Source organism: Haemaphysalis longicornis, unplaced genomic scaffold (genome assembly GCF_048455015.1).
Source record: "Haemaphysalis longicornis isolate Haplotype H1 unplaced genomic scaffold, Haemaphysalis longicornis Haplotype H1 scaffold_6, whole genome shotgun sequence".
NCBI lineage: Eukaryota > Metazoa > Arthropoda > Arachnida > Ixodida > Ixodidae > Haemaphysalis > Haemaphysalis longicornis.
In genome coordinates, this window is record NW_027526407.1 from 23,277,363 (window position 1) to 23,305,231 (window position 27,869).

The 27,869-nt window shown below is 49.1% G+C and overlaps 1 long non-coding RNA gene across 1 annotated transcript in view; it reads right to left on the minus strand.

Moving 5' to 3' along the window:
* LOC144142301 (uncharacterized) overlaps nucleotides 1-26,889 on the minus strand; it is a 161,113-nt gene extending 134,224 nt beyond the window's left edge. Inside the window, exon 1 of the long non-coding RNA XR_013316940.1 lies at nucleotides 26,167-26,889. This is a non-coding gene — a long non-coding RNA (uncharacterized LOC144142301). The remainder of the gene's footprint in view (nucleotides 1-26,166) is intronic.
* Between the last annotated feature and the right edge of the window lie 980 nt (nucleotides 26,890-27,869).

A 27,869-nucleotide genomic window follows, 5' to 3' on the forward strand; every position in this document is an offset into this window, starting at 1 on the left:
CTACAATCAATCAAAATCAATGTTCGGTTCTCGTCCCCCTCGACCTTACCAGGATGGAGGAGGTTGTACTACGAAGGATCCGGCTGGGGTTGGCTCTTACTCCTGCACGCACTTGTGGATGGAAAGGGGACTACCAAAGGCACGTCAAATGCCCAAACTGCGCTGATGAAACGGTTCCGGCAGACCTTCGCCACCTGTTATGAGCATGCCCTCGAACTAAGGACATTCGAAGGAAATGTCTGATAGCTGCAGGCCTAAATTTGAGGCAAGACGACCATGTGTGGCTCCATGGCCCTGCCTACTGCTCTTTGTTGGACTTTATCCGGGAGGCTAACCTAGTTTCCTGGATACAGAGCGGACTCGCCTAATGTCCACTAAGCCCTGAGGGTACACTCTTAACAAGAAAGCTAGTAAAAGGGTAGTAACGGCTGTATTTACTAACTCCTTACGGAGTTTACTACCCTCCAGAACGGTAGGTAGGTCCTGGAACCGAGACCGTGCACTTAGTAACTGCTGCTGGTTTGATACTAACATTCACTGAAGTAACAAATTCTATGAATTATTGAACATAGTAACTACAGCACTTTTTCCACACCACATCACAATTAAAAAGTTTTTGCAAATCCACATGCTGTCTTGTATATTCTCACATTAAAATGCGTAATTCTAAAATTATCGCTAAAATATTTGATTTTGACGACAAGCCCATCGACTCTCTCAGGGACTTTCCGCTGCTGGCTATAAAAGCAAGAAGAGCAGATGTATTTCTAAGGTAACTAAGTAATACTCGCTCTCCTCGTGCATCCCGTTGGCTTTCTTGCTCAATCCAGCTGTTGATTGTCCACGTGTGATATGTGCGTGATGAACGTGTCTATGTCGCGCTGCGCACTCAGCAGATCCACATTGTTGCGCGTATCTTTTTACTAGGTCATGCATGACCAGTTAGTAAAAGCAACTAGGTACCTAGTCAATACTGGGACAAGTAACTGGTTAGTGTTCTGTTAGTAAGTGCGCCGACCTTTTTTTAAGAGTGTAATAAAGAAGCGCAAACACAACTAATTACGGCAAAATGACTTCAACTTTCCCTGGACTATCAATTTGGTATAGTTGATTACCTGCTGTGAAATTATTTGTTTGCGTGCCGTCATGTAAATCGTCCCTTAAAGACCTCCTTTTCTCCTGTTAAAGGGACACTGAAGTGAATTTGTCAAGCTCCCGTTTTTGCTTGCACTGCGTAGACTGGCTCAAATTAGCACACTTTTCATCGTTTATCCGGTTGACAAATCGGTAATTATTTTACAAAGCGCGAAAGAAGAAAAACTACCATGCGCGGTTTGCGGCGGCCGCACCAACTAAGGCTGTGACGTTGAGAGGAGGGGCGCCGTGATTGGACGATGCCCAAGGTTAGCAATCACACAAGTTTCGGTTTCGGTTTCGGTTCTGTAAAACATAACCAATTGCTTTGTTGGATGGGCATTCTCAATATCTCAGTAATCATCGTACCGCGCTTCTGCCATGTTGTCGGCTGTAAAATGCACAAGATAAGCCTCCCAGGACGGCTTGTAGTCGTAGCATTCACTAGCCGAGACCTACGCAGTGCATGAACGCCCTCCGCGTACCCGCAGACGCCCAAATATCATGCGCTTTTCCCCCATATTTGTAGCTTGCCTCCCTCATGCCTGTATCGTAAAAAGCGTGTTCGCACCAGGCCAAGGGTCTGTTCATTCTGGCCTGTGCCCACTGCCTGCAAGCAGTCGGTGCTTATGGCAGCAGCACGCCAACGAGAACTCGCTAGCGCGCCAGTGCCAGCCTGCGCGCGTTTTGTGAACTAGTTCGTGTAGCCATGAACGTTGCGGCCCCAAAAAAGGTGAACTCAATATAGAAAACATCGGCGGAAAACAAAAAAGTTAACTTACAAAAAAAAAAGCATGTACCCGCGGGGATTCGAACTCGTGACTCGCAAAATATTTGCGGTGCATTCCTAGCGCCCCAGACTGCTAGGCCACGGAGCGGGACACGAATTCCGTGCTAATATAAAGTATATATTGTACAACCGGTTTACACTTTTATTTAGTTTTGGCATTTCAAGCCGCTTAGGTGACTATTTGTTGTACTGCGATCGTGCAGTAAGCGTCGCCCGAGTTTCCACAGTAGCTCACGTCTAGCAATTGCATTTCGTAGACGGAAAAGCGTTCGCAGATGCGTAGTCGTGCTGCTGACCGCTGTGCTTGTTCGCCCAGCGCAAAAAAGTGCTTCCCGCGCCCTAGTTTTACGCTGTAAGGTAAAAATATCAGTTGATTTTATTTGCTTAGTAACTATATTGACTTCGCTGACTCTTCTCCCGCCTTCAAGAGGCCTTATATTTTCCTACTGGCGTACCAGTCAGCGAAGCGTCGCATGTGCAGCGCTTGTGTGAAGCGACCTTGACTTGGAGCTAGATACAGTGTACAAACAAACCAAGTAAAGAAAGGCACATTCTTCCATTCACAAACGTGTCCTGGCTTCGTTTCAACTAAGCGAACGAATTGCGACCAAGCAATTTTTTTTTAACCTCCTTGATTGCGACGACCCGCCGGCGGCCGGCGGACGAAACGCTGGGCCGACTGACTCTGTCGGCCGGGGAGCCGTGCAGTAGCGCAGCCGTGGCGCAGCCAATTGCCAGCTCATCCCCTCCTGACGTCACACGAAAACGCCACAGAAAATGGGCGAGCGTAAAGAGAGGAGGACAGCGTTTTAGAATTAGTTTTTCTACTAAATAAAATCGCGTAAACGCGCCTAGAGTGGTCGAAACATGGCCTGGGGACTCCGGACTACAATTTGCGCTAGTAATCCCGCAATGTTTACATATCACTTCAGTGTCCCTTTAATCGGCCTTTCGTCACTGTTGTGCACATTTATTCCTAATGGGAATTGGATATGTGGATCTTGTTTTGTCAGTAGTGATATTTTTCCTGTTTTGATTCTTTACTTGAACTGAATTCACCCTTTTTTGGAGCGTCTGATATTGTTGCACTATTCCTGCCAATGTTTTTTTTTTTTGTAATTATTAACTCTGCATTAACTCATCGAGGCTCCCGGTACCGTCACTGAATTTGGGACCCTTGTCTGTCGTGCTTCTACTTGTGTACTTTTCTAACGCACTTCCATAAACTTCTTCTTCTTCATTCTATCTTACCATGTACCTTGTAATTTGGATATATAAACATAAAGTACTGTCTGTGCGTATGTGTGCGCATCTGTGTGCACCCTGAGCCACCATATATTCCTTTTCTCTGCAAACATTCAACAACATGCAATGTCTCCGCAAGAACGATTGTTGTCTACCCGCACTGTTTTAATTAGAAAGCAGTGCAGGGCAAGCATGTCAAGCTGAGTGAAAAAAAAAATGTTTAAAATCGCCGATAAAGCGAAGCTGCATTTGCTCCAATCGAAGACACAAAACTTCACTTCCGCGGGACACCAACGTACGTCAGTGCGAACAATACGAAAGATAGAGGCGGGAACTGGCAAAAAAAGTCCTTCGAAACGCCCGTGTAAAATTCTTATCGCTCATGGGATGGCTAGGGAAAGACGTAAGCAGCACTGAGGCATTGGCAGACAGAGTTCCTGAACTACTACGTCTAGCTGTGACTGTCTTAAAGGAGCCATGAAGACAAAATACAAGTTGGGTTTATTAGAAAGACTGCTTAGTCCCGATAACAATGCTACCAATATTATCGCAATCTTCGAACAAATAACGGAGATATTAAAGAAAACGTGTAAAGCAGCCGCGACCCCCTAGCCAATTTCCCGCAACTTTTCTATGACGTCACGGAACCTTGTTTGTGCGATTGGCGACCGCCTAACTGGCCTGTCACAAAGACACATGACTTGACGTCTGTAATGGGGCCTCTAGTTCCATTTGACCGCATCACTTGAATGCTAACGTGCAGTTAACGGACTGAAAATTATGCATGGCTTTACCGATGCGCAAACAAACGAGGACGAAGAAGGAACCAACACGGACAAGCGCATTTATGTTTTATTGTTGGCCCGCATGACGCATTCTTGCTCAAACACGTCACTGTGGCGAAAATTTTGAAAGTTTTTAAATACTTCTTCCTTTTTTTCGCTAAAAAAACATCTTTTGTGGCTGTAATGGAGCTGAGTGAGATACTGAATCCTAGTTCTTTCAAATTAAACGAAGTTGTATTTTCTCTTCATAGCTCCTCTAAAGAAACAAGCAATGCCGATTTTTGTGGAGTGCGTGTCCGCTTGCTCATAGGAAAGCCAGCGTTTTATATACTGGGATAACCGCAAGGGATTTCTACACAAACAGGCGGAAATAATTTTAATTTGGCACTACATTTTCCGAAGTCTGAAAGGTGGTGCCCTGTAGTGTCCAGACGTGACACTATGTTAGATGTCCTAATAACTTTGTCGGTTGTAATGTGCGATTCAAAAACCGCATGAAGGAACAGGAAGGACTGCACATTATTGTTTGTTAGCCGGAAGTATGGGTTCAAATACGTCCTTTTATCTCACGTACAGTTAAAAGTATGTTACCGCACTGCCCAGTGTCATGGTTGCCAGCAATCCTTTTCGCAGGCCACATATGGCTGGTAAATCTAAAAATTCCCATTTCAAATGTTCTAGGGCGTTATCAGCAAAACCGTACATTTTTAAAGTGTTTTAAATCATGCCCTTTCATTAGGGATCTAGAAAATATACTTGACAAAAATTGGTTGTCTGTCGCTTTAACGTCTGGCGCGAGCAGCACCCTCGCAAGCGAAGATTAAAGTAGGGAAAGAGTTAATCCTCTCGTCGCCGTCATTAACGGCGCTGACTGCGAGAAAGCGTACCACGGCCGGTTTTTTTTTGCGCAATAAATGTGCACCGGTTCCACAGATCTCGTCAATCGGCCGCTGAACGCTCGCGTGAGCATGTGGGGCGCCGAAGAAAAGCCGCCGTTGTCGTTCCGGTTTCCCGCGCGAAATCTCCCGCCGTTTTCCCGCCTGGTCTCTTCCGCCGTGAAGAAGTGTCGGAGGCACTACAGAGCTGCTGACGACGAAGAAAATTTACCGCAAAAGGGGGAAAAAGAAATGTACAGCGGCGAAAACTAAGATAAAACGCTGCCGTTTGAGAGATGGTAGTTTTCCCGCTGGCGCCATATTTGGACGAAGACCACAGGAGAGAATGTGTGTGTGTGAGAGAGTGTGTGTGACTGTGACTGTGTGTGTGCGTCCATGCGTGCACTGTCAATTAGAATACGGGGCATGAATTTAAATGAATATAAACTTAAATGGAGGGGTACGTTTCGGGCAGTCTTTCCAAACTAGAGAACCGCATCCAGACTAGTGACAACTGTTGAAACCCATTTCGGGGGGAAAATTGGTGACATTTACGAACCCTTGCTGTAATCCCGTTTTGAGGTTCCAGCATAAACAAATATTCTAACGATAGAGGAAAACTTAGAGCACTACACAATGGCATGCATCGGTTCGTTTTTGCGAAAAAAGCGGCTGCCAATATCGGAGTACAGCAGTTGTTTGGCGGTTTCCCGGAGTTTGCCGGGAGCTCAGGCCTCTCGCGAGTTCGCGTGCGTTGTGAACGGAAATCCATTTGCAAACTTCCGCACTTGGCCACCACCTGTTGGGGAAATATAGAAGCGCGATTCCACGCTCAAAACTACTATGCTTCGTTAAGACTAATGTGCTCTTAATTACAGCAGATGTCGCTTTTTTTTTCTGTCGCTTTTGTTTTGTCGTCTCTTTTTGTTTTGCCAGACATCACACAGACGAGAAACAAAAGCCCGCAGGTCCCGCTTTTGTGCCGATCAGGAGAAAAAGAGAGTGACGAGAACGACAGCGGCGCCTTTGCAAACTAAAACCACGCTCCCAGTCAGGCCGAGGGGAAATGCGAACGACAGGACCTGAGTAAAAAGACAGAAACAAACAAAAACAACCCTTTGTGCGCTTCCCAGCAAGCGACTCCGATCTCCGAAGCTCCACGCGCCGACAGCGAGGCGTGGGAGCTGCCGTCGAAGTGAAGCACAAAGGCCAGCGAACATCACCCTTTAACGGAGCGCACACACACACACACACAGGCGATGAGCCGCTACACACTGCCGACAGGGCACGCACACTAGTGACGGTGACGTCCTGCTAAAACAAAGGTCCTCACTTTCTTTCCTGCTCTCTGTTGTTTTTTCTTCTCGTTCTCGCCCCTTTCTTACGAAAACTCCTCAATTTAGGGCTAAGGCTGAGGGGAAACGCGCGCTTTTCAAACAATGCGCCGCCGCTGACACCGCTTACGGGAGCGTGGCTTCAAGCGCGACGAAAAGCGCTTCGCTAACTGTTTCATGGCCGGCAGGTTGCGGAGACGCGACCGACAATGGCGCTGTCATGGCGGCGAGTGCGGACTCTCTCTCCCGCCACAACGGTGGGATTCCCGAGAAGCGCGCGCCCCCGATATGAACTTGCCCGCGCACCGGAATCACCGCTGCCGGTAAGCTGACCTCTTAATGCAGTTCCGTTCGTTGTTGTTTTTTCTCTTCTTTATTGCGTTTTTTGTTCAGTCTGTCGAACAATGAACAAAGAACGTGCGCTGATGAGCGAACACGACGGGTTCCTCGAAGGGACAAACAAAAGCTGCCATTGAAATTAGTGAAAGTGGGCGCTAGGCGTAAACAACAAACAATGCAAAGCGAGGTAGTAGAGGTTACACACTCACGCGAACATTGATTGATTGTTGGGTTTAACGCGCCGACGCAACGCAGGCGATGAGGCGCGCCGTAGTGGAGGGCTCCGGATTAATTTTTTGACCACCTGGGGATCTTTATCGTGCGCCGAAATCTCGTACACACGGGCGTTTTTGCTTTTCGCCTCCATCAGAAAAGCGGCCGCCGCGGCCGGGAATCGAACCCGCGACCTCGTGCTCAGCAGCGCAACGCCTTAGCCACTGAGCCACCGCGGCGGGTCACTCACGCGAACAACGCCGCTAAACGAGCTGTCAGCGCTCGCGTAAGGCAACTTCCGGTGATGCAACGGACAGCCCAAGGATTCGCCGGCCGATTTCCGCCCATCACTCTGCGTCTACGTTTTTGCTGCTCCCGTTTTGTAGCGTAAGCTACACTGGCTGAGGTTGAGCTGTTTCGCGTGGAATCTGATGGGCCGTGCTGCGCACGCTCGAGGAGCATTGGATTATATTTGGATTGGATTAGATTAAATTGGATTGTATTGAAATCCAATCCAATCGGAGTACGGGTGTGTAGACAATTGGGTCTGCACATTCGCCGGTCTGCGCATTCCAGAGGAGCGGCGTCATAGCCGCGGCAGACGCACTGGCGCCGGCGCATGTCCAGCTGTGCGCCTCCGTTGCACAGTAGCCAAGTATGACGCTGCGCCAGAGCCGCTTGATAGCCGTTTCGCGTGGCTCCTGGAGAGCCGTGCTGCGCATGCGCGAGGAGCAGTGACTGGACTGTACTGGACTGAACTGGATTGGATTGGACTGTATTAGATTGGATTGCTGAACCTTAGCTCACGCTACGTATATCCTGGCGTAGCCGTGCCAAGCCAGTGCTAGTTTTTTTATTTTCTGCTTCACCGCTGCTATCAATCACAAAGACGAGTACCATATGCCTCTCAGCTATGCCTAAAGGGACCCTGCAACACTCTTTGAGAAGTGCAAATAAACCTGCGCGACATTTATATTACACTGTGCGGTACCGGGGTCCTTGCACCCGGCCGAGGTTCCCCAGGAAGACACTGCGTCCCCTGAAACCACACCTTTACTGGGAGTCCCGTTTCCCCAAGGTCCGCTCTTCCGCCAGTCCGGCTGCGCACACCTCGTCCAGCCCAGTACGCCATGTTATCATCTCGGTCATGTCCCGCCACATCTTTCTCTTCACCCGGCACATGTCCATTGAGTGGAATTGTGCCACGGCACTGTTGCCAGGTTACCACAACTGCCAAGAATACATGAGCCAAATATTACACGTGCACGTGAAGCAGTGAGCGCGCAAACTGCTGTGAAAGACGCGGAAAAACCAACCATGCTCTTTTCAATTTTCCTCATTATGCATCCCTGGCATGGCCTAAACGACGTCATTGCGGCCATGGCTGTCCTATTGGCTGTCGCTTGTAAACTTCGCGGCTTATTTCTCGCATTTCCTGTGAAGATCCGGCGTAGCCGGCGCTGTGTACCAACCTCTTCTCTGCCTGAGAACCTGTACGCACAGTTCTGGCGTTTCTATCGTGTTTTGAGTGCACGCGAAGTTTTAGTGAGGGACTCAATACTGCCCTTTCAAAGAGACCACTCGACAACAAACGTTTATTTCTTTATAAACGCCCTACCAGCCTGAGCACGCGCTTGCGTACAGGCAGCCATGCCTGCTTTTTTGTGGATCCATACAGAACACTACCTCCACAAGCCGCTGCTACACCTAGCATCACACATAACCGTTGCATGATTAGTTACGCCTGACAGGCTGATAGTATTGCTACGGGACGCAAAAGTCGACACTGGTCCGTAGCCCCAGGGGACCCACGCCGAAGACGATGAAGCACTGGGTGGCGCAGACTCAGCTCCAGCTGTAACGGCCGCACCGCAAATAGGCCCCTCCTCTTTCTAAATAGATCGCTTCACCACTAACCATCGCTCTTATTGTTCTGCTGCAACGTAACAATATTTACATGACTGACCCAAACGAGGACGACAGCTCATATGCTGTGAGCTGCATAGACGTCCCTGATCCGCAATGACTGTAGTCAGCCCAATCTGCGCTGAACTCACGGAATTTGTGGGCGCATTATTTTTCATAGGGACCACTTGATTGTGTCAAAAGAGGTGCCTCGTCTTCTGCTAGGATTTTTGCTGTCCACCGGACTAAGTGAGGTGTGGTGACATTGCGTGCCTCTGATATAATGGGACTAAGTTAGGTGTGGTGACATTGAGTGTCTCTGATTTAACATTGGGGACGATTAGGCGGAGCTATTGCCGCCAGCTATGCAAAGGCTAAGCCCGCCTCATCCAGCAGCACATACTACCGCTACTACTACTGAGAGCCGCGAAATTAAACACCCCCTCTCTTGTTGAGCTTGTTAAACGAAATTTTCATCGGACGAGTGTTGCAAATCCGCCCCACACCCTTTATGAAGTTACTGCTATAGAACGCCTCCAAAGTTTGCAGCGGAATCGATAACGTCATCTCTGGGGTTTGCAGAGTCGAGAATTTTAAAACAGGGGATGCCCGATACTTCAGTCAGACTACAACTGCGTACTCAAATGAGTGTCTCTTTCCTCAACGTCAACGCCCCAGGAAAGCGGGAGAAAGAGAGAATGCTCTTTAATGTGAACTGGTGGGGTCAGCCCTGCTAGGAACAAGGCTTGCTACACAAGCGGGCGTCACAAGAAGAGTCAGGGCCATTTGAGGCAATAACTTCGGTGTGTCGCTGGTCTCCTTGTTTTTTTTTTTTTTTCTTATCGGGTCCAATGAACGTAGAGAAATAGGTTATTGGGATGATCTCACCGCAACACTAAGGACGTGCATCCTCCGCCAGCATCGTGCGCTGACTGTTAAACAAGCACGGTGCTAACGAACCTTGGAGGCTACCGCTCAAGGAAAACGATACATTCACTAAGCCCCAACTCTTCAAGGGTAAAGCGGTGCCTACTACAGCACGGATCAATGCTCACCTTCTTGTGACTCCAACGATACCGCCGAGGTATGCAGTTGCAGTCAGACTTTATGGCAAGGGGCGGTTTAAAAGCAAAAAAGTGGTGCAATAAAAACAACTTTATTTTGGCGTTTCGGACAGGGAGCGTCCTTCTTGAAGAAGAATAGCCACCGTCCGAAACGTCCAAATAAAGTTATATCTTACGAACAAATGCGAAATCAAGTTATATTTTACAAACAAATGCAAGGCGTGAGTACACTCGCACACGCCACCAAAAGAAAAAGAGAAGAGAGACAGAAAAAAAAAGAATAAAGAAGAACTAGGCACGAACCCTCTGCTCGAGCTCACTAAGCATACACTCACGCTTACGCAGCAGACATTCGAACCTTCACAGCCACGAAACTCCGCCCAGTCATAATTCATCTTTGCATCCCCTGAAGAAAAAAAAACTCATCTACATGTCAACAGGGCCCTCCACACACCCAAGAATCCCCGAAGAAACTCATCCAACCGAATGAGAGTGGCCGAAATGAACAGCCTTTTTTCGTAAACAACAATGCCCTTCGACAATTCCTGTTTTTCGGACAACCACTTCACGCATTATCAAAAAAAAAAGAAAAGAACAGGGGCGAGTGAGAGACCTTGTAACCGCATACACTCCCATAGACACGCTTAACTCTCATAGATCGCCACGCTCCCCGTTTAAACAACTCGTATCACGAAACGATAGGGAAGTAGTCCATAAGCGCGCTGTAAACAGGCCGTTTTCAAGGCGATCCTGGAGACTTTGGCACACACAAACAACAATTGTCTACGCCACGAGTAACGGGGAGGCGGCGCAGCTCCTCCCCTACTACTTTTTTTTTTCCCTTCAGCACTATTCAGACAATCGGGGTAACATTAGAAACCCACCCGACAATGCGAAAGGGTTCGGACTTCAATAGCGAGCGGCACGTGCATTGTCCCCGTAAGGAGTTCCCGTGCACCCTCAGTCGAAAAGGAAGAACCTTCTCACGGCATCCGACGCGTTGCCGAGGGTTGCGCGACGACTTCGACAAAGGAACCGGAACGTCAACGCAACCGGAAAGGCGGGAAGGAGTCTCTTTATTATAAGTGGTCTTCAAATGCTGCATGAGTTTACTCCGTTGAGTGGGTTGTCGCTCCGTGTACGTTACACAAACGCGAGCTTATGTGAGCTGTTGAAGGATGCCAACATATGCATACGTATATACGCTGCAGCATTGTGTATGCGTGCGTGTTGGCATAGTGAGCGTATTTACGGGCAGTCGTATACTGGTGGAAGGATACGTGCTGTTAGTGTTAGCGCTGTGCGGGGTGTGTGCAATACGCGGAAATGTAGAATACGCGGCAAATGAAACGCGAACACGAAAATATAAATCAGAACACGCATTATTGAAAAATACTGTTCCTTGAGGTCTAATAATGGCGCGCTATTGGTATATTCGGAAAGCCACATTTGCGGACTTTGTTTTTGCAACCAAGCCACGCGTCATTTCGACTTTTATGGAAAGAAATCGCGCTATTTTCGTGTTATGATCCATATTTTCTTGTTTGCGTTTAATTTGCCGCGCATTGTATACCCACGGCGTGGCCGTGCAGATGGTATATCAGATACTGCAGATATAATTAGGAATAGAAATTGCAATCACGAGCAATAAATACCTCGTGGACGCACAACTTTTGGGCCCGCAGTTGAAAGCTCTAAATTGTTCCGCCAGTCTAGGTACCGAGAGTTGTCGAACGCTCACAATGTATTCTTTCCTTCACAAAATACGGGAGTGCAGCTTTAGAAGCATCCCCGCGTTTCAGCGACAGCAAGAATTCACTTTGAAAACAAACTGAAGCGAGACAAATTGCTCCAAATTAAGAAGCATTGGCTCGCTTTCTTTATGAGAAAGAAAACGTTTTGTGAGAAGCACAGTGTCACCCCAAACGAGTCGCCGCTTGCATTTTCACAGCGTCCAACATTCAAACTTAGTGCAGCATTTGGATGGTTCTCTAAGCTGCGTCTCGTATTGCACCGCCATGAACGAACGAACCAACGTGACCTGCTGATGAACAGTATTGGTGCCATGACTCCACCTTGGGGGATACCAAATCATCTAACGCAATACGATTCCACGTTACGCTGATCTGTCTCCGGAGTACAGTCCAGCTTCGGTGCAAAGCTGCGTGGTAAAGTTGGTAGCCTTCTCACAGGACGACGGTGGACCCGTTTTCTTCGGCGTGATCGTCTGCGCACGGAAAGAGAGAGTGAGAAACCTGCTTCCAGCCTTCCTCCTCGCAGTTCTCTACCGGCTCTCCGCGGTCCACGTTAGGGCTGCGCCCCTGGTAGAGAAGCAGAGCAGCGGACGCACCTGGGCCGAAACGGAGAACCAGAAACCGGACTGGCGTACTATATACTACGCTCGACGAAAAACCAGTTTACTTGTTGCTGGTTGCAGCACACGGCGGAGTGGAGGGAGTCGGCCGCCGACCATCCGGGACACTGCGCCTCATGCATACGCCTTTCCGAGCAGCCTTTTTTTTTTTTCTCTGCCGTCTGCGCAGACAGCCCCACTTCTTTCTTTTCAGGCCCTAAGCCTTTCATTCTCTTATTCCCTTATTAAGTCGCTGCTCGCTTGTGGCTTGGGGCAAGCGCGCTCGTAGTAGTAATACCTGTTTCCTACCGGGACCGCGAACGCATCTCTATTTCCAGCCTGCATTTTCTCTTTTTGGTTCGAGCTTTGGTTCTCTTTCTTCTCAAATCCGAGGGGTCTACGCAATCTATTTCTTACCCTGAGCGAGCTATTATAGAAGTGAACCGAACCCGTTAGTGTCGTACGCCAGCTTAGCGTTCCCACGGAAAACTGGACCTTCGACGCCGAGAAGAGAACGGACGGCCAGAACTCGTCGATCAATGGAAGGGCAGACAGGTTTACGTTCGCTGTTCGCGGTTAATCTTTGTACGTGTGTGTGTTCGGAGTGCGAGCCTGGGATAGCTCCTAGGTGCCGGCGCGCAGTCCGTCGGGTTCTGAGTGGCCCTTTATCGAATTTCGGCCACGTAATGAATTCAAGGCGCCGCTAGAGCGTACAGCAGTAGCCCATGTGACCGATGCGGCCGCCGTAGAACGAAGTAAATGGTTTCGCGGTTGGCCCTTTTTTTTTCCGTTACGAGCGTGAGACACTCGCGATTCCAATCACGAGTGTCTCACGACGCTACTACGGGAGAGGGAAGCGGTTCGTCAGCGGACGGTTTTGTGGACGCTTCCACTCTGCCGGCGTCCATTGATTCGTATCAGCAGCGCTTAGATCAATGGGTTCTGTCGCGGTATAGCCGGATCGCGGGACATTCCGGTTTCGTGGGACATTTCGCTGCCCGTCTGCGTTCATGGGAACGTGAACTTGGACATATGTTGCAAGTCGGCTCGTCCCCCCCCCCCCCCCCCCCTTGTGGCAGATAGCGGAAACAAAAAAAGACGCGGCAACTTTAAACCAGGGGATTGCAACGATCCCCGGAAGGACATTACGACATGAAAAAGGAAAAGGAGTGCTTTAGCCCCAAATCTTGGTCGCCGTGGCCCTACTTGTACGGACATACGGGAATTCATCAAGACGGTTTGACCAGTTCAGTTTCTTTCAGTGTCAACCAATGGGTGCGTTCGATTCCCCTACACCACTTCAACTTGTTCAGGCGGTCAATCAATTAATCAATCAATCATTATTTGGTATCAGCAACAACACAGATACCAGGGGCACAGAGAAAACGCCAGAAAAAGAAGGCTTGACGGAGTCTGTGCCCCTTCCGTAGCAATGTACAAAAAAATTACATACACGCGAAACGGCAACAAACTTATATACACAGTTGAAACTTTATACGGCAAGTATTCTTGATCAGCACATGCGCGAAGACACACTTCATACAGAAAAATGAGGACGCCTCTACAATAACAGTTTCACACAAAGGATATCTACGTACCCAACGAGTTCAGTTGGCTGCATTCAAGTGGATGTGAAACTTTCTTTCGCAGAAACTTACTCCACCTTGGGGATTTCCCCTAAATCTCGTCGATTAACACCTGTCCTTTATTTCGAGTTGTTGATCAATTCGCTCTCGCGCTACGAACGACTAGCCTCCTGGTTAGCTCAGTTGGTAGAGCGACTGCTCCGGTTAAGCGGTGGTCCCGCATTCGAATCCTGGACCAGGACGGATTTTTCTTCAACTGCGAAGTTTTTGAGAAAGCTGTATAGCTTTCCTTTGTAGCCTTTCGGCAGCATTCAGGTGGATTTCAAACTTTCCTTTTGAGTTCACTAATGACGGCAGTGCAAAGGAGAGCTACTGGCGACCACTTTGCCATTCGATTCGTCGGTGGTGCAGGATGAGTACAGTACGAGTTCACGACTCTGACTGCACTCCTCGCCGAAGAGGTGCAGAAAAAGCAAAAAGAAAGCGCAGGTATGGTTACGCTGTTTATGTAGGACGGATTAACTCGCGCTAAACTGCTGGGAGCGTGTACAGGACGTGTAAGACTGCATCGAATGCACTCAATGAGTACCAACCGCATCTCAAACCCGTGTGCATGTTAAGAACATACGCAATATTTCTGAACACATGCCAGCGCTTGGAATTCAGTCAGAAAATTAAGAATAAAGGCCGTCAGAACGGCTGACTTACTCTCATCTACACTCATGATTCCACGCACAGGAAGACAGGCCAAATCAGATTCAATCAAATCAGTTTTCGCGCCGTGTTTGGGAACGCAGGGCTTCTACAGCCACGGGCCAGATATTTTGAGTTGCTTCGAAAGTTCTACGTTCCCCGAGACTTTGTACCTTGCAAATTGCAAAAAAAAAAAGAAAAAAAAAGCCCGGCTCTTAGCATACGCTCCAGATGAGTGCTTCGGTACAACATGCCACTGAGTGTGAACGTATGCCAACCGGATGGCCTTCTGTGGTAAAGCTTTCTCAAATAGCGTCTCTCAATTTGGTTCCCACATGTTTATATCGATTCCTTGTTTAACGTGCTAAGCTTCAACCATAACAGCGGCAACTCCAAGGACCAGGTACTACGCTGTACGCGAAAAGCCGTCCCACTTGTGAATCGGTCACACACCAAACACTCCTCGAAACCCCCCGATGATAGGAGACGAAGATAGAAAAGAGCTAGAGGACAACGCCGACGGGGGGCGATAAAACAGGCCGGTTAAAACAATAACCCCAAGTGCGGTGGAGATAAGTTACGGCCTACGCGAGCGGAGTGCGGCCCGAAGGCATCGGGCTCGGTCGCACAATGCAGTCGCACTGTGCCGCTGGGCTCGGAGAGACTGGGCCGCCGTGCACGCTCACAATGGCCACCGGAAGCTCCGTATCAGGCGTCCACGTGTGATCACTTAGGAAACGGCACGGATACGCTCCGAACAATGCTACCCTCTCGTTGTTCGCCATTGCTAGCGCTGGGATTCAGAAGAGCTCCGCGCTCGTCGGTCCGATTTGCGGGGAAATGTCCGTAATTAGCGAACGGCACAATTATTCGGCCAGCTGCGCTGCGTATTGGCATTAGTGTTTTACCCGATACTAAGCGCGACCATGGGTTATTTTCTCTACTGCGAACACTGAATAAGAAAAAAAAAACACTCCATTTGGGTTTAGAGCGCTGAAGAAGGCAGGGTACGCTGTACCAGGCCCTCCGCAATGGAGGACCACAGCGGGTTCTTTTCAGAACGAGCGTTAGTGTGGAGCTGATAGTCGTGTCGTGGATGGATTTTGGCGCGTTCCTAGTAGCGGGACAAATTACGGAGATGGAATGACAAAGGACAATATCGGAACACCAGAACACTATGTGATTTAGTAGCGAAGGGGAGTAAGGGTCGAACACTGATCGACCTCTGTGGTATCGTCTGGGTGAACTTTTATTGTGCTTCCTTTTAGCGGCGAAGCCCCTTAAGGGTTGGGGCTGTTGGCGTCTCCTATTGTCTCCGTAATAGTAGTCTCATGTAGTCACGGTACTAAAACACCGGGAAATTAGCTTACGTCTCGCGCTAGAACGTAACGCGTACTACAAAAACACCGGGACACTCGTTTACGCCTCGCGCTAGAGAGCTTGGCGATTCAGACAAGATACTTTTACAGCAAAACTGTAAACCGCCAATTCCAAACGGTTTCATCTCCGTTGGCAAAAACGCCGAGGCGCCAAGAATACACTTATACGCTGCATGCTTCGCCCCTCCGCAGGTTTCACGGTAGTGGGGATGGCCTGGGATTTTTTGTGAGCCACACGGTGCCGATTTCAGAGCCACTTTCAGTCAAATTCTGTATGTCACGTAGTGTTTGGTAATGTTTACGGCAAATTGCTCTGCTTCGTTTCCCCGTACATGTCATGTCCTGTTTTGCATGAACTGAAATTTGTCTGGCGAACTACTTCGGTAAGTAACCATGCCGGTACAATGTCTTTTCGCAGAATGGTCGGCAGTCCTCCCTATGTGAATGGAGCGGGAAAAGCCCGAGCCTCTCATGCCCTTTACAATCACGGAGTCACGATGAACTGATTTAGTTGAATTCAAACCGTACGGGTGCAATCCAAACTGCAGGTTACCGCGCCAGTAGCGAATTTAGTAAAAACGTCACACCAAACGTGTCGGACCACCAAACGAAAACCACAAATCGCCCATAAGTTATCCTAAAAATATTCCCATTTTTCAGGAGAAAACAAAAGAGCTAATTATTCCTGGGCGTCATTAAAGGTCCGGCCCAAACAGTGAATGCGTATCGCCTAAAATCTGCAACCGTTGCCCCGGGCGAAGTCGGCTCCGCTTCCGGGAAACCAACAGCCGCCTAAGCGAACTGAGGCATTGAAGAGCAAATACAAATAGCTACGCCGACTGAGGTTCTGCGTCAGGGAAATATGCCGCGACGATTCTCTCTCGAAGCACCCCTCTACAGCACACACAGCTGTAACTTCAATTTAATAGGCGAACGGCGCGAGCAAGTGTTTGAATGCCGCTACCTAAGAGAGGCTACGCCCTGGCGTATGCCATTGCGCCTGGAGTGACCTTCAACGGAATCAAAAGAGCAGGGACTGAATATCTTAGAGGTGTAGGAACGGGTACGCAAAAACCCACTGTGGGTGCTGCCAGCACCTAGAGGGAGAGAGAAAGTCATTCGCATTATTTGCCTTCCACGCCAACAGGGCTGTCCGTTGGTTTCTGTTTTGGTTTCTCGCACGCGGAAGGCGAGGTTGTTTTTGTTTTTGCCTCCGTGGCACCACGCGCGGAGGCTATTTCCGGGCCCCGCGCGGAGCCGTACTGTGATTATCGCTTCGAAAGCGCGCGCGAGAAGCAATGAGCGACGGCGCAGAGGAAACAGGCGTCCCGGCCAGTTGGGCTGCTGCTGCTGCTGACCGGACTATGCAGACGGAGAGGTTATTACGCGTCGCAGCCGCCACCGTCGACGCAGCGGCCAGCGTGTGTGCAAGGTCCGAGATCGTTACACACGCCCAAAAACAAGAAAGGTGTGTTGATTGACCGGAAGCGAAAAACGGGGTCGATTCTATTAGCCCAATGTAACAAAATAAAACAGCGCCGTCCAACGCAATGGACTGTTTGCACACACACACACACACACACACACACACACACACACACACACACACACACACACACACACACACACACACATATATATATATATATTCTTTATATATATATTCTTTCTTTCTTTCTTTCTATAGATTAATATATATATAAAGGCAGTAGATGAAACTTCTTGATGAGCCACAGAAAAAATATTTCAGAAAATAATGGTTGTTTCACGATTAAAAACAAAAACAGCGATTTACTGATGTTTCGACTGGAGGACCAGCTGGTCCTGCAAACGTTAGTTGAAACGTCAGTTAAATATATATATATATATATATATATATATATATATATATATATATATATATATATATATATATATATATATATATATATATAATACCTAATACCTTACAGCCACCTTTTGGGGGCACTGAGTAAGGGGGGGGGCAATAAAGTGATGCGTTGCAGATCATACAGCATAGATTAGTGAGTTACAAATCATAGCAAAATTAATGGTGACGAGATTTGCAATACAATTTCGGATGACTATGACAAGAAAAGAGAAAGGTGGATAGCGCAGCGCACACACGAATCTACGCACAAAAATTTGCGAAGTGTACGGAATAAAATCAGGGTGGCAGGTAAAGGACACAACAACCAAGGATAGCGAGCTATACGGACGCGACGCGCAACAATTAGTTGCTATAGTTTGCAGTACGCACAAGGAAAAAATCACAAGAAAAAAACGCAGTACCTTTGTGCATGCGCAAGAAACATTTTCAGTATCAAGCATTCATAATGGGGCACAAAGTGTGACACAAAAACAACACAGGACGTGCTTTGTTGTATATATATATATATGCAAGCGTGGCAGGGGACGGCAGAAATTTAGATGGCCAGATGAGATAAAGAAGTCTGGGGGAATAAATTGATCGTTAGCCCAGGACCGGCATAATTGGAGTTCAATGGGAGAGGCCTTTGCCCTGCAAAAGGCGTTGATAGGCTGCTACTGCTGACGATGATGTGTAAAATCAGCCTATTGATGTCAACTGCAGGATGTTGGTTCAACGAGCACATCACATCGGCTGTTCCCACCACCTACTGCGAAGTTTTCAACTGGGTGTTCACCTGCCTGCTTTTTTCGTGTACTTTTGCGTCAGCCTCCAATAATGATAGTGTTCGGAGTTTTTACCGAAATAAAGCCTTTCTGCAAAAACTGTTCATAGCCTCTCTCTCTCTCTCACACGCTCACACACGCACATATCTGTCCCCAGTCTGAACGCGTATTTTTTCTCCACTTACTTACCTACACAAAAATTGAAGTGTTAACATTAATTTTAAAACAGCCAAACATTTAAAAACAGCCAAAGTATTCCTTTATGTCCTCCTTGGCGTGCAGACTGCTGGCTATATGCACACGAATATACAGTCAGGGTGGAAACATAACATTTGTTCTGGCGTTTCTGCCCGGTGATGTTTCTAATATTCTGACCGTTATTATAAGGTTACGGCCGTAAGACCGGCCTTTGAGGAAGGCCGGTCCCCCGACCGAAACCTCGGCCGGTCCTCCGGCCGACACCTCAGAATTATCCCATTTTCCAGTGTGACTATTTAATAGTTAAAGTTAACCTGATTTCCAGGAACCCTTTTTTTCTGAACTACGTGTATAGGCAGACTGGTTAAGAGAGAAAAAAAGAGAGCGAGAGAGCCCATTGACGTGAAAAACGGCACAGCGTCCACTCCACGGGACAGCACGAGTCCTCCGCTACAAAGGCCACTCATAGCGCCCAGGGAGTCATTTGCAAATGTTTCTCTTTGTAGCTTTTTTTCCCTCCATCTTCCTCCCCCATCACTCTTCCCCATTTCCGTCACCACATTCGTTCGATGTCCACCCTCCCAGAGCCCGGCCCTTTAACACCGCAGCCCTCTCACTTTCTCTCCCCTTTTCTCGTCCCCTCGCTCCCGTGTTTCGTAGCGACTATGACGACGCCGAAGCAGCCATGGCTCAAGAGCGCCGTTGCAACGCGGTCTAAATTACTTCCTCGAATTTACAAGCGCATAGCGCCAGCCCCGCCCATCGCGCCAGTGTTAATGGCGCGCGCTCGGCGTTCGAGTAGCAGGAACAGCAGCAGCAGCAATATGCGTAGGCGCGTTGTCCCCCTGCACACTCACGCATGCGCGGTGTTGTTCAGTGTCGTTTCAAGCTCAGACCGAAGCGCACATACGCAAGAGCAAAGCACAAACACAATAGCGGGGGAAGCACCGAGGCTCGTACTGCGCTGCTGCGCGCGAGAGGGAGCCACGGGAAAAGAGAAAAATAACGGGGATCGCGAAGAGGTAGGGGAACAATTACGGGGAATGGGGTGAAAACGGCCCAATTAAGAGAGATTTAAGGCGGGCAGCGTCCACTGGACGTGCCCGTAAAGTACCGGAACACGCGTGCGAGAAATCTGAAACCCCTTTTTTGCTGTTTTTCTTTGTGTGGGCGCCCCTAAATCTCGAGGCGAGAAACCTCAAAACTTGGGGAGCGCAAACTAAGGCCCGCCCGTTCTCGCTTTATTATTAATTGGGCGGAGATTTTTTTTGTGTGTTCTGGTATGAATTTACGTGCATTTAATTTTCCTTTCTCGAGGTCGCACCGGAGCTCCCACAGGAAATTTATTAAGCTCTTAGCAGCTAAGAACGTAATTTTCTGAGGTCTCACAACTTGCTTCTTTGCCTTTGCTATGCACGAAAAAAAAAAGACGCTGCAGTTCAGAAAGTGGCCAATTTGTGTATTTATTTTTTTATTTTTGCTGAGGATCATGAGTGCACTGAGAAGTCACTTTTGCAATAAGGCATTGCATGGACGAAAAAGACATGGCTTCCCTGTATCGTGACTTGAAAGGAAACCACTCAATGCTTGTTTATTGGAAGTGCACCCAACAAGCTAGCTTAGGATAGATGTCATAGGAGAAAAGAATTATACGAAAAGCTTTTCTGTATTTTTTATCAAAGAATTTTTTCGAAGGCCTTCTACTAAGCCGTTTTTCCTTGGGAAGCTCTTTCTAGCGAAGCCTGTCGGCGAACCGAACGCCACAACCCACCCAGTGGCGAGAGATGATTAAGGTCACGTAAGCATCGGATTATGATTGTGTGCGTGGACCGACTGCTTATACACCTACGTCATCAATAAGTACTTAGAGCGCATGTGTACATGACGTTATGAAATAGTACAGCATTTCCTAATGCCCGTCACCCCATATATATATATATATATATATATATATATATATATATATATATATATATATATATATATATATATATATATATATATATATATATTATAGTGTTACGTGCGTTTACATTTCTTCCGGAGGTCTTATAGGCTGGTTCAAAGGAGTTAATGTGCCGGAACGAAATGTATTTACGTAGAGGTACAGGAAAACGCCGCTTTTAAAGACATAAATAAATAATGTTCATTGCGCGTATCCCGTATCATAACGAAGTGATATGGAAAAAATGGAAATAGTCCACAGAGTTGCTGGTGCGTCAGTGCTACCTTTCGTGGGTGTTAGCGTGCAGGTGTTCCTTTTCATTGCGCGGGTATCTGTAATCTTTCGATAAGAAGCAAGGAAGAAAAGGCGCTAGCAAATGTGGACATGTGCTAACACCACTGATTGCAATTACGGCGACAGCGCCCAGCCAAACACGGTCTGCATTGCCTACTACCAAATTACCTACAGTATTCTCCAAGGCACTGATTGCTGCTAGGCCCTGTTATTCATATTAATTTGCTCAGAGGAGAGTGAGAGAGAGAGAGAGAGAGAGAGAGAGAGAGAGAGGGGGGGGAGAGAGACAGACAGACAGAAACTTTAATCACAGTTGAAGTGAACATATGAACATATTTGTGGTCGGGGTCTTCAGTCCAAGACTCCGTCAGTACGCCCAGGTGTCTTCGCTCTTTCCGCTAGCAAAAACTGCGTTTCAGGGGACAAGCTGGCCCGCGTACTCTCCCACTCCTTGCGTGAGGGGTTGGGGATGCGGGAAGGATGTGGGTTTAGTTGGCATTCCCAGACAATATGGTAGAGTGTGCCCTGGGCTTGGCAATGAGTACATAGAGAATAATAAAGAGTGGGATGGATGGCGTGTAGTCTTGTTGGGTGTGGGTACGTATTAGTCTGCAATTGTCTCAGGATGGCTTCCTGTTCTTTAGTGGCACCCTTGTTCATTCACTACCTTTAACGTCAAGGTGATGAAACGAGAAGGGTCAACCACTAATGCAGTCACAATGATATCCGTCCGTTAATATTTATTTACTTATGCCCGCTGCCTTTTGACGATTTGTCAACGATGACGTGAGCTATGCGTACGTACATTGTGCTGTTATTGAAGGCGTTGCCCAAATCTACTTTGCAATCGTTCACAGCGCCTGGCTACGCCGAGAAAATCGGCGAAAGCGCTTCTGCCGCACCGAACACATGCCATGCTCCCCGCAGAAGCGCCGGCAGCGGTAAAATCGAAAACGAGCATGCGAAACCTTCGCCAGTACGAAACAGTGTAGGCTCACGCATAAACAAAGCAATGCCACCGGTCGCGAGCCGCCCAGCAAACTATTCTCCGCGGAAAACCCGCACGCACACGCCGGATTCTCCTCTGGTCCGACTGGTCTCGGGACGTCCGAAGACGAGACTTCGAACCGCGGCGGCGACTGGCTTCGCTTCCAACAAGTGTTCGCCCCTCTTCCCTCCCTCCCTTCCGGCGACGGCGCGCCCCTCTCTCCCCTTGTCTCTCTTTTTCGCCGTCCAACATGGCGGCGACGGCGCCGGTTCTGGCGCCGCCACCACCAGCACCGTTGTGTTGGTTGTGCCGGGAGCGGCGCGGGGTCAGCATCACAGCCGGTAGGGGAGGTCCTGCAGGCGCCCAACTCCTTTCTGTGGAGGCGCGGCGGACGAGGGAGCAGTGCAGCCGCCGTACGTGCTCCGTCCGAAGCGATAACCCAGTTGTTCGCCGCTCTTGTTTTCTTCCGCAGATGTGTGTCTTTCTTTCCTTTTTTGTGAAGTAACCTTTTACGAGAGGATGGTGCGAGCACGGACGCATTTATATAACACAAAAGCTTGAAAAAGAAGAATTGCATGGGATTGGGCGAGAACTTCAGCTTGAACGAAAGAACACAGGACGTTAGAAGAAAACACTGACACAGTGCTGACTAGCTACTGAGTTTACCAACAAAAAAGCGCGCATACATGCACAAAATATCTGCAGAGAAGTGACACCTGTGTCAGCACAGCTTCGGACGTTATTGGGGATTACCTTGTGCACTGATCTCGCGGAATGAAAGAGTGAAGCGTTTTGCCACTGTTGTGCAATGTTTCATATATATATGGGCTTTCTTATTAGTAAACTCAACTGATATTCGGCATTGTGTCTATGCTTTCTTCTGACGTCGTGTGTGTTTTTCGCTCAAGCTAAAGCGGAAGGGAATGTTTGATATCGAGTTTTTCCACCTTGGCGGCTCTCCCCTAAGATGATCGACAAATGTATAAGCCTGCTTATGGGACCTCGCGTGATACTTCCGTTCAGCTGAGTGAAAATGAACAGTAGAACGACATCAGAATTCTGGGTGTGCCACTGCCCATTGCGGTATTGTAGTTCCTCGGATTCGCCGCGCCCTATTATTACTGAAGATGCTACAAATTTGGCGCTCAAGTCAGAAGGGTTCTTCCTGAACTGAGGCCGCCCGCCGAACGCTAATTATTTTCTTTTGTTATAAAGTTAAGTGGAGCTCCTCCCACGTCATCTTCCTCAGCCCAACTTCGCCGCAGAGCGGTCAGAAAAAAAAATCGTTCACTCTGTGTGTACAACTAGACTCAGCGTTTTGCTCATTCCTTTAAGCCACCGGCCATACCATGCTGAACACGCCGGTTATCGCCCGTCCCACTCCTTTGAAACAGGGGCAGATGTTATCAAGGGAGCTGGCCAGAGATAATCAGTACTTAAAATCCAAGTCCCGTAGATTTGATAAGCGTTAGGACACCCCTAGCTCTTACTACATTCATAGGTTGTACCATGGCCCGGTTTATTGTCAAACGGTGTATATATTTCCAGTGGGCAGTATATATATATATTTCGGTCGTCGTCACTGACAACTAAAACAGAAGTGGAAAAAAACAGTGCTTTTTTAAGGTAAGGGTACGAAATTCTAAAAAAAGGATATTTTGCATTGCACAACGAACGCCAAAGTTTGATTAATTTGCCTGCGTGAGATGACAGACGTCAAATCGTGTGCAGTGAGGATTATCAGTTTCCTGATCAAACAACTTAGTCACGGTAAAAAGAGAGGCAGAAGTATTGGTATTAGACCTCGTCTATGCAATCCAATCAAAAACAGGACACCCAGATTCGCTTGATTGATTTGATTGATTGTGGGGTTTAACGCGCCGACGCAACGCAGGCGATGAGGCGCGCCGTAGTGGAGGGCTCCGGATTAATTTTGACAACCTGGGGATCTTTAACGTGCGCCGAAATCTCGTACACACGGGCGTTTTTACTTTTCGCCTCCATCAGAAAAGCGGCCGCCGCGGCCGGGAATCGAACCCGCGACCTCGTGCTCACCAGATTCGCTTGTCCGCCCGGCGGGTGGAACATCAATGCACGAGATGATGCTTTCGCGAATTGTAAAACAAACGACAAAAAACTATCAGCAGTAATAGCTCCACTTCCGTTAAAATGGCCAATGGGCTTCCAGTTCCCGTCCCAGTGGCGCACAACGTTTGCTATTACGTTACGACATAATTCATGAATAGCTCATACGACGCGCTCTAGGTAAGACAGGGGGCGTGGGCGGTTAATAAAGCACATGTCCAACGTTGTTGCTATCCCGGTTGCAATTGAACAAGGCTATTTACTCTTCTTGCTAATAGCCCAGCCCAGCTGGCCCGATGGCTTAACATATATGTCAATAAGTACGGGAGGCGCGTTATTTGTCCCTGGCATTCCTAATACCACTCTAGAAACACACGATCTTTTCCGCCAGAAATGGCTGAGTTTGGGTGCATCTCTGCTTCTCAACATGCACCCAAGTCAAATGGGGAAATACGCTCAGCGACGAAGGTAGCCGAAAGAAATTGTCAATTTAAGCAACCTTTCTGGCGAAATTAAAAAAATATAACGACCAAGCATAACAGTCACGAGAAGCGCCGCATGCCGTACAGTTTCACGGTCTTCAGCTGGCCATCTGGCACGAATTCGCACGTGTGACGACCGTAGATCACGTTAATGTCAGCAACAACATAGTGGCTCTAACACCCTCCTGGAAGACGCGTTTCGTGGTCAGAAAATGGTTACACGTCTTTTGTGCTAGCAGCAACATCAGGCCACCGTCCAAAAAGGCTCACAAACGAATGCGGGAGAAGGGACCACAACTTTAAAACTGCTACACACAAGTCGGCCGCCCGTACTACTTCCAAATTCAACCACATCGCCCTACGGTAAACGCGTATAGCGTCTATGAACGCTTCAGACATTAGTGGAACTTTCTAAGTGCTTCAGACAGCGGACCCTCGACGACCCAACATAGCTGCCTTTGGCGTTGAGCAGCTTAAACTATACGCCATGGAAGCAACGACTGTTGTAGTAGCATCATCGAGGCGTTTATATTCACACATGCCAGCGTAACTTAAAGGCAGAGCGTACTCTGCGGGGGGCTCATCAATTAGCAAGTCGTGCACATAGGGATGCTGAATGAATATAACCAGACAGGCAGTGCGTCGTTTTACTCGTCGCATAATGAACACAGATGAATAGCGCGAAGCTGACGCACATCCGTCGCTACGCCACGTGGTGCACCTTCAAAGCTATAGAAAAAAGATGGTGATGGTGTTGAAGCCAACAACTAAACAGAAAACAATTTGATGCGAGCACACGGATGAACGATGCGTCAATGCCCACAGGTTGCCGACGCACTCCGACGAACACAGCAAAAACTCCCAACCGGCCCTCGAACAAAATCGAGCGAAAAGGAAAGCGCACAGCGCCGGAAAAAAAAAGCATCAAACAGCAGAGCGGTTAAAAGTGAGCGTTGCCCGGCACGGCTTCATCGGCGGCGAACATTGCAGCTGCTGCGGCAGTTGGCAGACCTTTCCCTCCCTCGAGCCACCCTACACCGCCGCGTGAGCGAACGATGGGAGTCAGGACCCATAAAGACAGGCCGGGCGCAGATAGTCATCGCCCATGGTTGCCAGGCAACGGGTCAACAAACAACCCCGCCGCGCCGCAGACAGAAACGACCGCGCAGCAGTTGCTCGCGGCGGCCGCTTTCAAAAAGAGAAAAACAGCGGCGTGTCCGTCCGAGGAAACGCTGATGCACACACGAGGTTGGCGCAGGGACGACGACGAAGCGCACGACCCAAAAGCGGGGGACGCAGCACAGCAGCGAAATCCATTCGTGCCGCAAAACACCCTCCACGAGGAACCGGAACTCCCGTCAAGGTCTTCGCGTCTCTCGCCCGACCCTCGAAACCATCGCGCTCCCCACCCTCCTCCCCGGTCGCTTCGCGCCACAACGTTCGCACTCGGCTTCCAGAAAAGCGGGCGGTGATGTCACGGTCGCCGAATCATTATCACCATTGTGACCGACCGAACGAACCGCGACAACCAATCACACAGGCGAAAGAGGGGAGCAACACAAACAAAATACGTGTGGGAGCAAGCCTTTGTGCACCCGTGGACGATCTTCCGAGCGGCCCTGATAGCAGACGACGCCGGGAGAACCGCAGACGGCGGTGAAAAAATTAATAGGCAGGCTCGCGATGTTAGAGTTTCGATAAAGTACAAAGGAGCGCCGTGAGGCGGCGTAGCGAAGCCACGCTGTACAGTAGACGCCTGCATGCGCATCGGTGAAGTGTAGTTGCGATCAGAAAAAAAGGAGAGAAACGCTGAGGTGAACTCACCTCGGTTTCTGTTCGGTGAACTCCAGCGGGGTAAGGACAGCTCCTTGCGGCACACCACACCAAATAGAAATACGGAGGGTCGCACCGAACGCCCGGACGACAGTCGGTGATTCTTCGCAGGTAGATCCAGAAGCACACAGAACACACGGAGAAAAACAAAACCAAAACCGACCACTGCAACACTCAAAAACAATCAGACACACTCGGGTCAAAGACAGCGTCAGACGACACGAACGAGTCGTAGGTTGTTGTCGGCGTTGTCCACGGCGTCGGTCGGTCTGCTAATTTATTTTTCTTTTCGCCGTACCCGCAGCACGCGCGCACAACACAAACTTTTCTTTCCTATTTTTTTCCCGCTTTTGCTTTCGTCTCGACGGCGCCGCACTTTTCTTCACTTTCAGGCGCGAAGCTCGGCCGGCGAAGTCGGGAGCGACAGAAACTGGGACGGCCGGTCGTCGGTCGGGCAGCGGGGAGGCGGGCGGCGGACCGCGTTACGACGTCAAGAAAATTCCACGCACACAGCGCGCGCGCTCGCACGGCACGCTCGACGGCAGCTGCTCCCGGCTTGGAATGCGAAGTATGGCACAAAGAATCCCCACAACGCGGACGGCCAGTGCGCAGCGCTGCCCGCGCATGGGTGGGGCGTAGCGCGTCACTTCCGCTCGGCCGTGACGTCACAGCAGATCAACTGCCGGTAGTTCCAGGCGCGCATTCGCGGCGTCGCTCGCATTCTGCAGCAGGCCAAGAGCAGTCGGGGAGGAGGCGGCCAATCAGGAAAGAGAGGAGGAAAACAAAATGGCGGGAAAGAGCGCGCGGGGAACGAGAGTGGGCAGCGAAAAAAAAAACCGGCTGTGGGCGCAGCGCCGCATGGGGGCTGTCGGCGCAGTTAGCCTTCAGCTGTGCCGTTCTGCCGCGGCTCACCTATTGTTGCTACTCCCCGCTTTAGCGCAGTCAGAAGAGCTTTTCCGGCCATTTTCAAGGACACTGCATAGAAGGACTTCGGGCCGAGCTTGGCGAGCCAAAGTCGGAGTGATCATCCGTATTACATTGTGCTGTTGCGAACACGCTAGCAGTGCGCTCGCCGGGTGAGGCCATGTGTTGTGTCTCGAGAGCGGCTCCGGCGATCTCAGCGGCGCCCGGAGTTGTTTTGGTGAAGCGCTGAACGCACGAACGCGCGCTGCCAATGGCAATTTCCCTTGACGTAGCCGCCGTTGTAGACAGCGCATCAGGTCTGTAAATAGGGTGGCACAGGAAATACGCGGAGCATTACGCGTATAACCCGCACAAAAAGAGGAGAGCGGCATGTTTAAATCATCATGCTTGTTTTGTGCATCTAGGTAAACCCAGCCGAAGTTTCCTGGGGAGTCGTTTTTTGACTCACGAAATCAACTCGTGACGACTACGTATTTAACGACACCTTGCGGTGTCCAAGAATGAAACTAAAGCAGAAGCTTCACCTCACTGTCCTCAGCACAAGCGTCAATGAAGAGCTTTATGCATGTCAACCTCTTTCCCTGCAAAAGAAACTTCCGACCTTGTCTGATTTGCGGCACTGCAAAAGTGCACACCACATCCTGGCGAGGATTTAAATGCACGTTTATTTCTTTTTTTTTTTTACACGAACAAAGCGTTCAAACAAGGTGTCCAAAACGACATAAAAAGGAAATCCGTTTTTTGGAGAAATGTGTGCCAATCTGGAGAGG